This window comes from Thunnus thynnus, chromosome 19 (genome assembly GCF_963924715.1).
Source record: "Thunnus thynnus chromosome 19, fThuThy2.1, whole genome shotgun sequence".
Classification (NCBI taxonomy): domain Eukaryota; kingdom Metazoa; phylum Chordata; class Actinopteri; order Scombriformes; family Scombridae; genus Thunnus; species Thunnus thynnus.
Window position 1 is genome coordinate 24,816,843 of NC_089535.1, and position 12,025 is coordinate 24,828,867.

Sequence of the window (12,025 nt, forward strand, 5' to 3'; positions counted from 1 at the left end):
GAGGAAATAACCCTAATGATGTCAAAGCGATGTCATCGGGGTTATCTCAGTTTTCAATGGAAAGTCTGCATTACAGAAGATATGGGCATTCACCAGGCAGGAAGGGTCAAACCAGGGACATTACTGTTCTTGTCATCTTAACTCATAAGTCAGAGGGTCAACCCTTTTAATATTAGTTATTTGTCAGGGGTAGGAAACTGTGAAAATGTGCGGATTTGCTGCTTTTCTCAGTTTTATATTATTGTTAATTGACTATGGGTTTTGGAAACCAATGAGGACGTCACCTTGGCCTCTGGGTTATTGTGACAGACATTTTTTATTTAAAAGGTAATGCTAGATCAGAGATGCTAGATGTTTCACAGAACTAAGCCATCTGTTCACGGTTCTGAGTAAAGCCAGATTCACCTGAGGAGACCATGCACACTCACACAGATACAACTGACTATAGGTAATACTATAATCTGCAGTCTACCTTCAAAAGCAGCATCTCTGACCTGAACACTAACAACATGTTCCAACATGTGGTGTTCTCTGCTGAGCTGACACAACTTTTTTTCTCAACTTCATGGCAGTGAGTCAGAAATGAGTACCTAATGCATTCAGATGGACTGACTGGATACAGTCAGATACTGCAGTACTGTGCTGTGAGTGAGGAAAGCAGATTGCCTCTGCATGACTAAACCTGCTGCCCTTTACACATTAAGCACAGACTTGTAGATTCAGTGAAAGCACGAGGAAGGGCTTGGTATCTTCGGTTACACCTAAGGTAATCTAAGACTTAACTCACTTCTTTCCAAGACAAAAAAGAAATATTTTGTTTTCAGATATAGGGTTGGGCATGGCCGGATTAACTGAATGTTTATGTACCCTATCACCTCCAAGTTCCCATTAAGGGGGCATTCAAACTATTCAGTATTGCACTTAAGGGCTGCTCGATTATGGCAAAAATCATAATCATGATTACTTTGGTCAAAATTGAGATCACGATTATTTAACACAATTGCTCATTGACTTTGGAAAGATTATGCATTTATTGAACTTTTTTTTTTTTAATTGTCTTTTTAACAGTGGATTTCCTTGAACTTTAAGTATAATTCAACTTAAAAACAAATTTAAAAAATGTAAAATGTATGTAAAAAAAAATGACAACTAAATAATTTTATACATGTATTTTTTTTAATAAATATAAAAATAATAAATAAAAATAAATTAGATAAAAATAACTGAGATCATGTTACTGTACTAATTGTTAAGATGCATGTTGAGTAGAGAGTGATCAATACTAAAATGATCATTCATCATGGTACTTGGAGAAACAGATCATGGGCCTTTGACAGAAATCATGTTTTCTCCAGACAGTTGATTTCTTAACCGTCATGTGAACAAGAAACTTGCTTTCTGTAATCAGAATATGGGATTAAAGAAACCTGGCTTCCACAGGTAGATTTTACTCCCTGGAGAACACCAATCTCTCTGCCATGTATATGTGTAACCAGGTTTCTAATCAGCTTTTTACAAGTAAGCTTGTGCACAATAACAGGCTGCAGACAGAGAAAGCATAGTGCTGAGCAGCTGGATGAAAGGAGAGATCATTACATGGAGCGAGGTGTCCTCGTCTCTAAAATAATAGAATCCAAAGTCTGACTGAAAGTAAAACAAACAGTAGCCTGTGCCTGTAGATGTCAGTTTCAACCACTGAACATTTGACTGTTAAATTCAGACACATTCGCACTGTGAGGAAGAGCTCCGTTCTGCCTGTCTGACACAAGACAAAACAAGAGCATCATTACGAGAGGGAATGAGTAATTGAAAATAATATTTGATTTATCACCCAGCCCTATTGCACTTCCATAAATTTGGGGGACTCACAAGAGATATTTCAAAAGGAATGTTCGAAATCCATGCAGCAGAAGCCAAGATATCCTGACTCTTAGTCCATAGTACAGGTCAAAAACGGTGGATCATCCCTGCCTGGTAAATGCCTGCATCTTTTAAACTCCATTGCCTCAGTTTGTGACACAGGATTTCTGTGAAACAATTTACATTGGCACCAAAACTCAGGTACCGTATTGGCACTAGTGTCAAAAAATCTCAAACAACACCCAACACTATTTAGACCAAGCCTCTGTTCAATTAGTTGTAAGTACTCGAACACTGAGGTTCAACAGATTACATTTTACCTGCCTTACAGGTGATGCAGTTCACTAAACTAACATCACTTGATGTCCAACTGAAATCACATTTAATCATCCCTTTTTGCAGTCAAAAATAATTTCAACATGTTGTTAAATGTATTGTTAATAGTTTTGTATTACTAAATGGAGAAAACAGGCTTTTGGAAAAATATGCAGGCTACTTGTGACATGTTGTCTTGTGTTGTGTAGCAGGATGCTATCAGGCGCAGTGTGAACATCTGCTCTGCTCGTGACAGAACACCACGTTATCGCTTTATTTATGATTTGACTTGCTGTATTAAAAAAAGGACTCCAGCTACGTAAGCGGATGATGAAATGGTATTTAATCAAAATAATGTAAAACTAGAGGGAACCATCATGAAACCAAAGAATTTAAAATGTAAATTTCTCCCTTTTAGTTTCTGAGTTTTTTCCTCAGAACACAGTAGAGTAGAACACAGGACAAGTGATTTACAGAGCAGATATGCTGTAGTAGACCAAAAAAAGGCAGGTTAACTTCAGTTGGACTGTAAGTGCCAGTTTGACTGGAATTCAGAAATAATTTAATAATGTTTATTGACTTTCAGTGGAATCACATCATGACGAAGACAGGATGGTGTTATCCAACTATAAAGCAACACCTGCCTGCCTGGGCAGGCGGGTGAGAACCGTTCATCCGATCTACTTCACACTTGATGGGTGTATTGCTGTTATTGTTCCTCAGGCTGGAATGTGCCTGGCTGGCCATCGGTCCATACAGGCACTGTGCCTGCTTCACTGCCAAGAGTCTTCGACAACAAGGATAAGGTGGAGAAGAACACGGACGCTGGACCATGCGGTGGCGCTAGCTGGGGCTCACAGCTGGACATAGCTGCGGTGCAGCTTTCAAAGACGTGCTGGAGCCAAAATATGAGGACGAGGAGGAGTCAAGTCAAGTCAAGTCAAGTTAATTTTTTTTATATAATCGCCAAATCACAACAGAAGTTATCTAAGAAGGAGGACATCTTGGACATCCTGATTGTACCCGACAGCATTTTCAGCACCACTCTGACCTTCATGCAGCAGTGATGTGAGGCCAAGAAGAAGGAGAACGAGGCTCTCCATCTCTGTCTTCCCCATAGTGATGTGAAGGTCAGGGCAATTTAATGTCCAGACTCCCATAACTAACAATGTCTAACTCCCATATCGTGACGTATTTCCGTGTGAAGCAGGATAGGCAGACGGGACATAACATTGGGAGGAATTTGATTTGAACTTTGAAAAGTGCGTGTGTCATAATGAATCATAGCTCTGTGCTGCTAAAAGTTGAAGACTGATTGATGGGTGGATGTCATCACATGGATGTCAGTTGGCCAACATCCGTTGGTCTGCTATTTTATGACAGGGGCGTGTAGGCTCCTTCCTGTTTCCAGGCCACTGGTTACCCTCCCGTGGGACTTGGCAGTGGTCTTGGATGGGCTCTTTGGTCCTCCTTTGGAACCATTGGAGGAGGCTGACTTGAAACATCTGTCTCTGAGGACAGTGTTGTTGCTGGCTTTGGCATCTGTTTAACGGGTCAGTAATATTCACAGGCTTTCGGTGCACCCGTCATGCACTCAGTTTGCCCCAGGGCATGTCAGAGTGTCATAAAAACCTAACCCCGCCTGTATGCCCAAGGTGGTTGACTCATGCTCCCCCATTGACTTATGACATTCTCAGCGGTTGCACATGCTGTGTCCAGTTTGTGTCTTGTGCACCTATATGGACAGAACTAAGAGATTTCGGAAAAGTGACCAACTCTTTGTATCCTGGGCTAATCCCTATATTGAAAACGTATTACAAAGTAATGGCTCTCTCACTGGGTTGTGAGGGCGACTGCTCTAGCTTATATATTCCAGGGACGGCAGGCATCACGAGCCTGTAAGCTCATTCCACTCATCGCCTGGCTACATCCTGGGCCTCATTTAAAGGGGTTTCCTTTCAGGACATTTGTGCAGCGGCGGGCTGGTCTTCACCCATCACTTTTGTCTGCTTTTATCCGTCTGTGTGTGGCTCACGCAGTACTGGGCTCAGGGCCCTCGCTGAGTGCTACTGGTTGCTGAGATAAGCTTGTCTTGCAATACAGGAGTCTCCATATCCCATAGTGAGACATCAAAACGAATACTATGAATGAGAAGTCTCACTAGACAACCCTTCTTGCTGGGCCAAAACAAGAAGAAGTGATTATTTTGAATGATGTCTATGTTGTAGAGTAAGCTATTTAAAAGGTAGGTGGAACCACCCGACATGGACGTCGCAATCACCAACCAATCAGGATTGGTGTAATGAGATAAATGCTTCTGAGGAATATGCAGAGGGGCGTTTCCCATAGTGAGACATCTCACTCATGCTACTCTGAGAACCGGGGTTATGCAAGTAACTTAAAGTTTGTTTTGATTACAGTTGACTGTTCCCAAATGAAGGTATTAAAAAAACATTTTTTCATTTGCTTCTAGTGGTATCCTCTTGGCTTTATTTGTGCAGATTTTGAGATACCTGTCTGAGATTTCTCTACTATTCCACCTGTGGATTATCCAGAGTAAATGGATAATTGTTTCTGGAAAGACACAATAATATTGATGTTATTTCTTAAAGCTGAAGACCACAAACAAAATTCCTTTCACCTCTGTTGTATTGAGGTGAAGAAAGACATCTCAAAATCTGGACAAATAAAACCGAAACTGTCTGCACAACTAGATACCACTTAAAATAATCAAGAAAATATGTTTTTTGTCTATGTGGGTGAAAAGGCCCTTTAAAAACATATTTATCAAAATCCATCTGTTGCTTTCCTGAAAAAGACACTTAAAGGGAACCATATTCCTGAAACATTGCCAGGATTTAGAAATTAACAGCTGCAACAGTTGTTATAACATGTAGTGCACTACTACTATGCACAAAACCTGTGCATGTTTAAGATAACAACACACACACACAGTAATTGAACTCACCCTGGGGGTCGCCACAGTTTTCTGCCGGGTGGCAGAAGCTCTCGTTTGTTCAGGGGTACAATCCCCATAGCTGCCTGCATGATCGTGATGAACTTCTTAAACTTCATCTTCTAATACTCCTCTAAACAGAGGCCCATCTTCCAACAAAGTGCAAGACCAGAAATAGATTCAACATCTCCGTATGCTCGCCCATCTCCTTCTGCATCATCAAGACTACAAACTTGTCCTTTCTTGCTGCTTCAATGCATCAGTCTCTCCATGACAACGAGCAACAGCTTCAGCACCTGAAGCAGTGAGATCCCCGTGGTGTGGCTACTACGACTCCTGTCCCCTACCGCCGACTCTGACAGATGTCCGTTTGGCTTTTCTGAGCGAGGGAGGATAAAAGGAAAACAAATGGCCACGTTCCTGCCAGGCAGTGGGCCGGCCGAGAGACGATGACAGCACGTCACTCTTACATAATTCTGGAGCTTCTTTGGACATTACACTAATGAAAACGCAGCCTCTGCCACCACCACCACCACCACCACCGCTGCTGCTGCAGCTGCAGCCGCTGGGATAATTGTGGTACTAAGCCCTGACAGATCATGTATGCTCCCCGCCCCCTTCTCCTATAATCCCCTCATCCAGGCTTAGTTTTCTCACCATTTACACCCGGACAGACTCATCCACTTCACCCTCACATCCACACACACCCTTCCACCAGGGATAACCCCTTAGGGAGGTTTATTAATGACAAGACTACTACTAAACAAATCCGAGCTGTAATTAATCTGCACTTCAAGATTTGATTGTGCACAGGGACAGATTTGTGAATGCAAATCACGTTTTGAGAGCAATGTCCTGATGTTGTGCGTGCTTCATTTGAAGTCTGCTCTCACTACTTTCTCAAGCTGCTTTGGCATATTCCGAGGAATTTGATCTTACAATTGCAAGAATTAGAAGCAAACGCTCACATTATTCTAGACTTATTGTCGTAAACAATTTTGGTCTTTGATATCCTTTAATAATCACATCACATTACTGAATAAAAACAAACTATGTGCTAGTCTATCTCTCAATACTGTGTGACTTCTATACCCTGCATGTAGCATTCAGCCCCAAGCCCATCATTTCTTACTGAACACATAATCTCAAAAAACGGGTCACATGTATGTAGTTTCATTTTTTAGAGGATCAGTCATTTTCTAAAACAGCTGGGCATTGCAGTTTTTAGCAAACGCTACTTAAACAGGAGTAAACTGTGCATTTGCTATGGACTATTTTCAGCTGCGGATTAATACACATTTGTTCTCTAGTGAATATTCATGTGTGTGGGCTTGACTCCAAATAAACTGCAGTGGCCATGCACATGGTAACGAAGGACAGGGTGTAAATGTGGCTTTTTCATGCATTTTTAATAATTTATGAACAACAATAGAGCTCTGGAGGAAGATAATCAGATATAAGATATATCACGCTATTATTGTTAGTAGTAATTCATTGCCGGTTTGGGTCTTTTCATGGGATTTGTTGATCTAAGAAAAAAATAGAATATCACCAGACTTATTCAACCAATCAACAGAATATCTGTTAGCTCTCATTTTCAGATGCCTGCAACTTTTCTGAAAAAAAAAAGAAGGTTCAGCTGGAAGGATGACTGAAAATTTTACTAATCACCACATACATAAAATCAAATTCAGAACCCCCAAAGTCTAATGAACATCATTCTCCACAAGCAAACTTCCTTAGAACTATAGCGGCACAGACTTCCTCTGGTTTCTCTTAACATGTCCTGTCAGACAGAACTTGTGCCTGGGTTGTTGGGTTGTGTATTACCTCAACCAAGCCAAATTACCTAATGAAACATTTCTGAAGAGAGCAAAACCGAACCATTTATTTCACTTAGTTCTTATTTACCTTATTCATTAGTAAGTTCTTTAAAAAGTGACAATTTTTCCAGCGGACAAGCAATTTTAAATATTACTGCAATTTACCACAAACTAAAACAAAAATTGTGGCATATTCTGGGGCATCCCGGTAGCCTACTAGTTAAGACACTTCTAAATCTAAAGAGTTTCCCTTGAATGTATTGTACTCATCACATTTCTAGATGCAATGCGCAACAATCATCAAGTGTTAAACTGTGACTAAATTCCACTTGAATTTCAAAAACAGCACGCCATTTTGTTTCACGGTGGGCTGTGATTGGCTTACCACATCAACAAGCTGCCACAAGTCAAATCAGCTGAACTTCACACGACAAAACTGTGAATGCTTTTTAAAATTTTTTACCCTCAATAACATACAATTCTTTACAGCGCAATAACCCGGTTTAATTGTGTTTTGCACTCGCTCAGTATTTTTGTCATTAATGGTCTTCCATAATGCATCTCCAACTCCTTCCTGCTAATAAGGAGCACACTCCTCCACTCGAACACTCGTGCGATCCCCCAGCGTGCGCGCCACCCTGCAGCACAGATTAAATGTCTGTAACTTGTCGTCCCAGAGTCACCAGCTGACAGCAGGCCGCCATGTCCTGAGAGGTTTGAAATAAATAAATAAATAATCTCTGTGGCCTCTTGATCAGCTGCCAGCCAATGCAAACTCCGGACGGGATTTATATCCCAGCAGCTTGGATGTCTGGATTACGGCTCTGGATGGTTGTGCCATGAGAGCTGCTGCAGATTTCACTGAGCAGCAGAAATCCCTCTGAACTCCATAGGGGGGAAAAAAATACCAGGAGCACAGCAGGGGAGACACAAAAATAACAAGCGGCTATTTTTAAAAAAAAGTTGGGTAACAACAGCACAAAGGAAGAAGAAGAAAAAGGAAGGAGAGGGGGCTTTTAAGTTCACCCTGTCTGTCGTCTTTGTCGGAGGAGCCCAGATTAGGAGCTCCGTGTGGTCTGAAAGCATTGAGAAGACCAAACCTCTAAGCTGTGCATAATTCACACAACAGCATGACATTCATAGGCTGTTTTATCACAATCCAACACCTTACAGTTATCACAAAGCCCAAACCCCATCCTGACAGAGGGGAGTGTATATTTGTGTATGTAGAGGGATACAATGACTACACGGAAGACCAAGAATGCATCACATCCCTATTTGTATGTGAGAGAAGTCGCGTGTGGTGGCAAACCCGCACCCCTGACTCTACAGTTACCCTCAGCTGTATGAAGCCTTGCAGCATCTTTCAGCTCATTGTTTTGGGTTTTCAGTCGTAACTTTACTGTTGATTCAGTCTCACAGTGTTGTTTTTAGCCATGGCAGGCAGCTTGTTTCAGGGAAAAAGCCCCAATAAGCTATACAATGTGCCTAGCCAGAAACAAATGGCAGATAGACTTAGTTAGCAATTATATGGTGAGCACATTTATTAGTTCAAGAGTCAGATATTTCTTTCAGGAGTAATCAGAAGTGCTAAGGGGAGAGTGAATATTCATCAGGTGGCCGCAAACATGACTTGAAATGATGATAATGTTGCTCTGTTGTGTCTGCTGGATGTAGGAGGAGATGATTGGTTGCTAACTCATTTGTCATAACAACTTTATAAAAGGTGATAATAGGCTTTAACAAGTATTTCAACACAGCCAGGAATACCAAAATGCTTCAGTCTGCACTCTCAAGAGCATCAAATGACTAAATACATCATTTATCACAGATGTCTGAGAACCTCTAAATCAAGGCTTTTATACACCTGAGCTTTTAAAGAGCAAACCGTGTCAAGAAACTCCTGATTGACGGTGGCTATCATTCCGCTGCACATTTATATTCTCTTCTTTCTAATCTTCCACTGCATGAATTCATGTACAAACACAAACACTCGCATCTTCTACTGCAGTGCCAGTGATTTGGGTTGGATTTGGTTGCACGACAGTGGCTTGTGCTCATTTCCTTGTCAAGATATGATTTTTGGCATAACAATCTTAAGCTTGTTTGTTTTTGGCTCTGTTGCATTTTCATAACAACATGAACAGTTTTAATCTTTTAAAACTTTGATCAGCCAAAGCATATTGCAGTTTGGGGGATTTTTTTATTATGCAGATATATATATATATATATATATATATACACAGTAGACCTGCAACGATTAGGCAATTAATCGATTAGTTGATTAATCTATTAGTCGTTCACCAGAAAATTAAGTGGCAACTATTTTCATGATCGAATAATTATTTTAGTACCTTTTTTTTTTAAGCAAAAACTCCAAATATTCAGTGGTTTCAGCTTCTCAAATATGAGAATTTGAAGCTTTTGATGATAGTAAACTGAATATCTTTGGATTTGGACTGTCACCTTGAAATTCTAATGGCATTTTTCTCTATTTTCTGACATTTTATAAACAAAATGATCAACAATGAAAACAATTGTAAACTGCAGCCCTAATATACAGAACTTTATTCTTTTTAAAAAGGGTACTTTATTTTAGTTTCAGCAGCAAAATTCTGTCAAAAAAAAAAGCAGCTAGAAACACTGATTACATATGGATACATTCCAAAGTGTTGAGGTGTGTTTTCTATATATTGTGAATCATTAACATATCACAGGCAGCATGTGAATTGCATCAAACCTGCAGGTGGGGGCTTTTACTTTTTAAAAAGGCTCAGATTTAAATTATGAAAGAAGACGGAGAGTGATTCATTCTTGAAGCTAATTCCTCTCTCACTGGATGTTTTCACTATTTAATGAACTCGACTGTAAATGCTTTCTATTTTCTCCTCTTTTTCCACAGGGTGAGCAAATGAAGCCGGAGTTGTTTGGTCGTCTTAATGCTTTTACATAAGCAGTTTGTTTCTCTGCCCCTTGTCATGTTCCCACGTGTTGTAGTAGTGCTGTAGTGCTGCGTTACTAAGGCCCGAGGTCATTATGCAATGTGCATATGCAATGCATGTGCGAGCCAGATGGAGGGCCACATGCCACTCACAAATCTGTGATGTGTGTGTAGAGAGAGAGAGAGAGAGAGAGAGATTGACAGATAGAGGAAAGAATCAGGGGATGCACGTGCCGTCCACAGGTATAATCTGGATCACTTGGGAACATGACCTGACCTGCAGAGGCAAACTCATAAAGCACTATCAAAATTGTTATATATATATAGAGAGAGAGCAGTTTTGCAGGGAACAAAAGTGTGTTCTTCCTGTTGCACGTTTTTCTTGTTAGAGATGCAAAACTCAAACGCTGCAGTTGAGGACTGAGAGAACAGTGCAGCTCCTATACTGAACGCCAGTGTCTCCCTCCCTGATGAATCCTGCCAAAACCAACCTTTTTTCTTTTTTAAAAAAAAAGGTTGCTTCAGAAAAAAGACTTGTTACAAATATTTTTTCCACCACATTTAACCAATAAGGGTAGACTAAATATTAAGAGCATTATATCTCTCAGTATAATGCAATGCAGTCGACCCTTTTCACAGCAGATTCGATTAAGGTGAGCTAGTTTCAGGGTTCTGGTATTGTGCTGGTATTGATACAACTGTGTTTTTCCTGTTTTGACAAGTCAAGATGTCAGCTGTGAAAAGGTTCTATTCATGGGAACCATTAACTTCAGCCTCCATACTGACCATAAAGTTGAATCAACTCTAAAACGGTTTCAACAGAAACTGAACACTCACCTTAGGGCTGGGCCATATATTGTTATTAAATCGATATTGTGACATGAGACTAGATATCGCCTTAGATTTTGGATGTTGTAATATCGTGATATGGCATAATTGTTGTCTTTTCCTGGTTTTAAAGGCTGCATTAAGGAATGCCATTTTCTGAACTTACCAGACTGTTCTAGCTGTTTTATTATGTGCCTTTACTCACTTAGTTATTATATCCATATTACTGATGATTATTTATCAAAATCTCATTGTATAAAAATTTTGTGAAAGTACCAATAGTCATCCCTGCAATATTGTCACAATATCGATATCAAGGTGGTCAAAAATATTGTGAAATTTGCCCAACCCTAATTCACCTTTATGATGGTCGGTTTTATTGCTGAGAGACTGAATGTATAACCAGTGAGTGCTGTCATAAAATGTCATAGTGGAATAAATTACAACATTGCCCTCTGAAATATAATGAAAGTCTTACAAAAAGTTAGCACTGAAAGTTCACCTCGAGATTGACAGATTATTCACTTCAGTGAAAGTAGTAATTGTACATTCCTGGTCGCCCGGTGTTAACTGAGTATAGCTTGAAACAATTGTGGCTGCTCGATAGAGAGGCGGTTTGTCTCACTTACAGAAACAAACAACACAGTCACAACAGCGAGTACAACGCAAGCATGAACTCAAAGCAGACAGCAGAAGGCCTGGATACAGTATAGCTCACATTTGACGTTTGGATAACGAAAAACTGTCGGGTAAAAAAGGAAATAATAAGCTTTGGTCACTCTTTGGCGCAAAAAGTTGGCTAAATGTTAGTATTGTGAACTGGCAAAATGAAGCTAGACATTAAGTGAGCAGCAGTACAATGCCCTAATATGGCTGTGAGCCCAAGGAAACAGAGAAAACGTCGACATTCAGAGCAAACAACGACAGGTCTACTTACCAGGTGAAACTGCGTCTAGTCTCTGTTTTTATGTCACCAGAACAGACTAATACCCAAAGTAGAGAGGAATGTAAGAAATGCAGAGGTGGATGTGGGCTTCGACGAGACGAAATTTTGGTTCGTATTTTGATTTCGCAAGGTTTAAGAAATGCAACTTCCTGGTTCTCGCAGGTATGTGGGCGTGGCTTAGAGACTGCAGGTGTGTTTTGTGCAGGCCGCACAGGTCGCTGCAGTTTCACAGCGTGGGTGCGGAAGATGGTGTCATATTCCTGAGTCACCCATCCTGTGAACCTCTGTGTCACGATGACTCGTTTTTTTATCCGTAGATACAAAAACTGAAATCATGACCTGACCAAAAAAGGCAA

The 12,025-nt window shown here is 40.4% G+C and overlaps 1 protein-coding gene across 1 annotated transcript in view; it reads right to left on the minus strand.

Moving 5' to 3' along the window:
* The window catches only part of tjp2a (tight junction protein 2a (zona occludens 2)), a 36,186-nt gene extending 24,340 nt beyond the window's left edge, over window positions 1-11,846 (minus strand). Inside the window, exon 1 of the mRNA XM_067573552.1 lies at window positions 11,661-11,846. The gene's annotated coding sequence lies outside the window, so the exon portion shown is untranslated. The remainder of the gene's footprint in view (window positions 1-11,660) is intronic.
* Window positions 11,847-12,025: the final 179 nt, after the last annotated feature.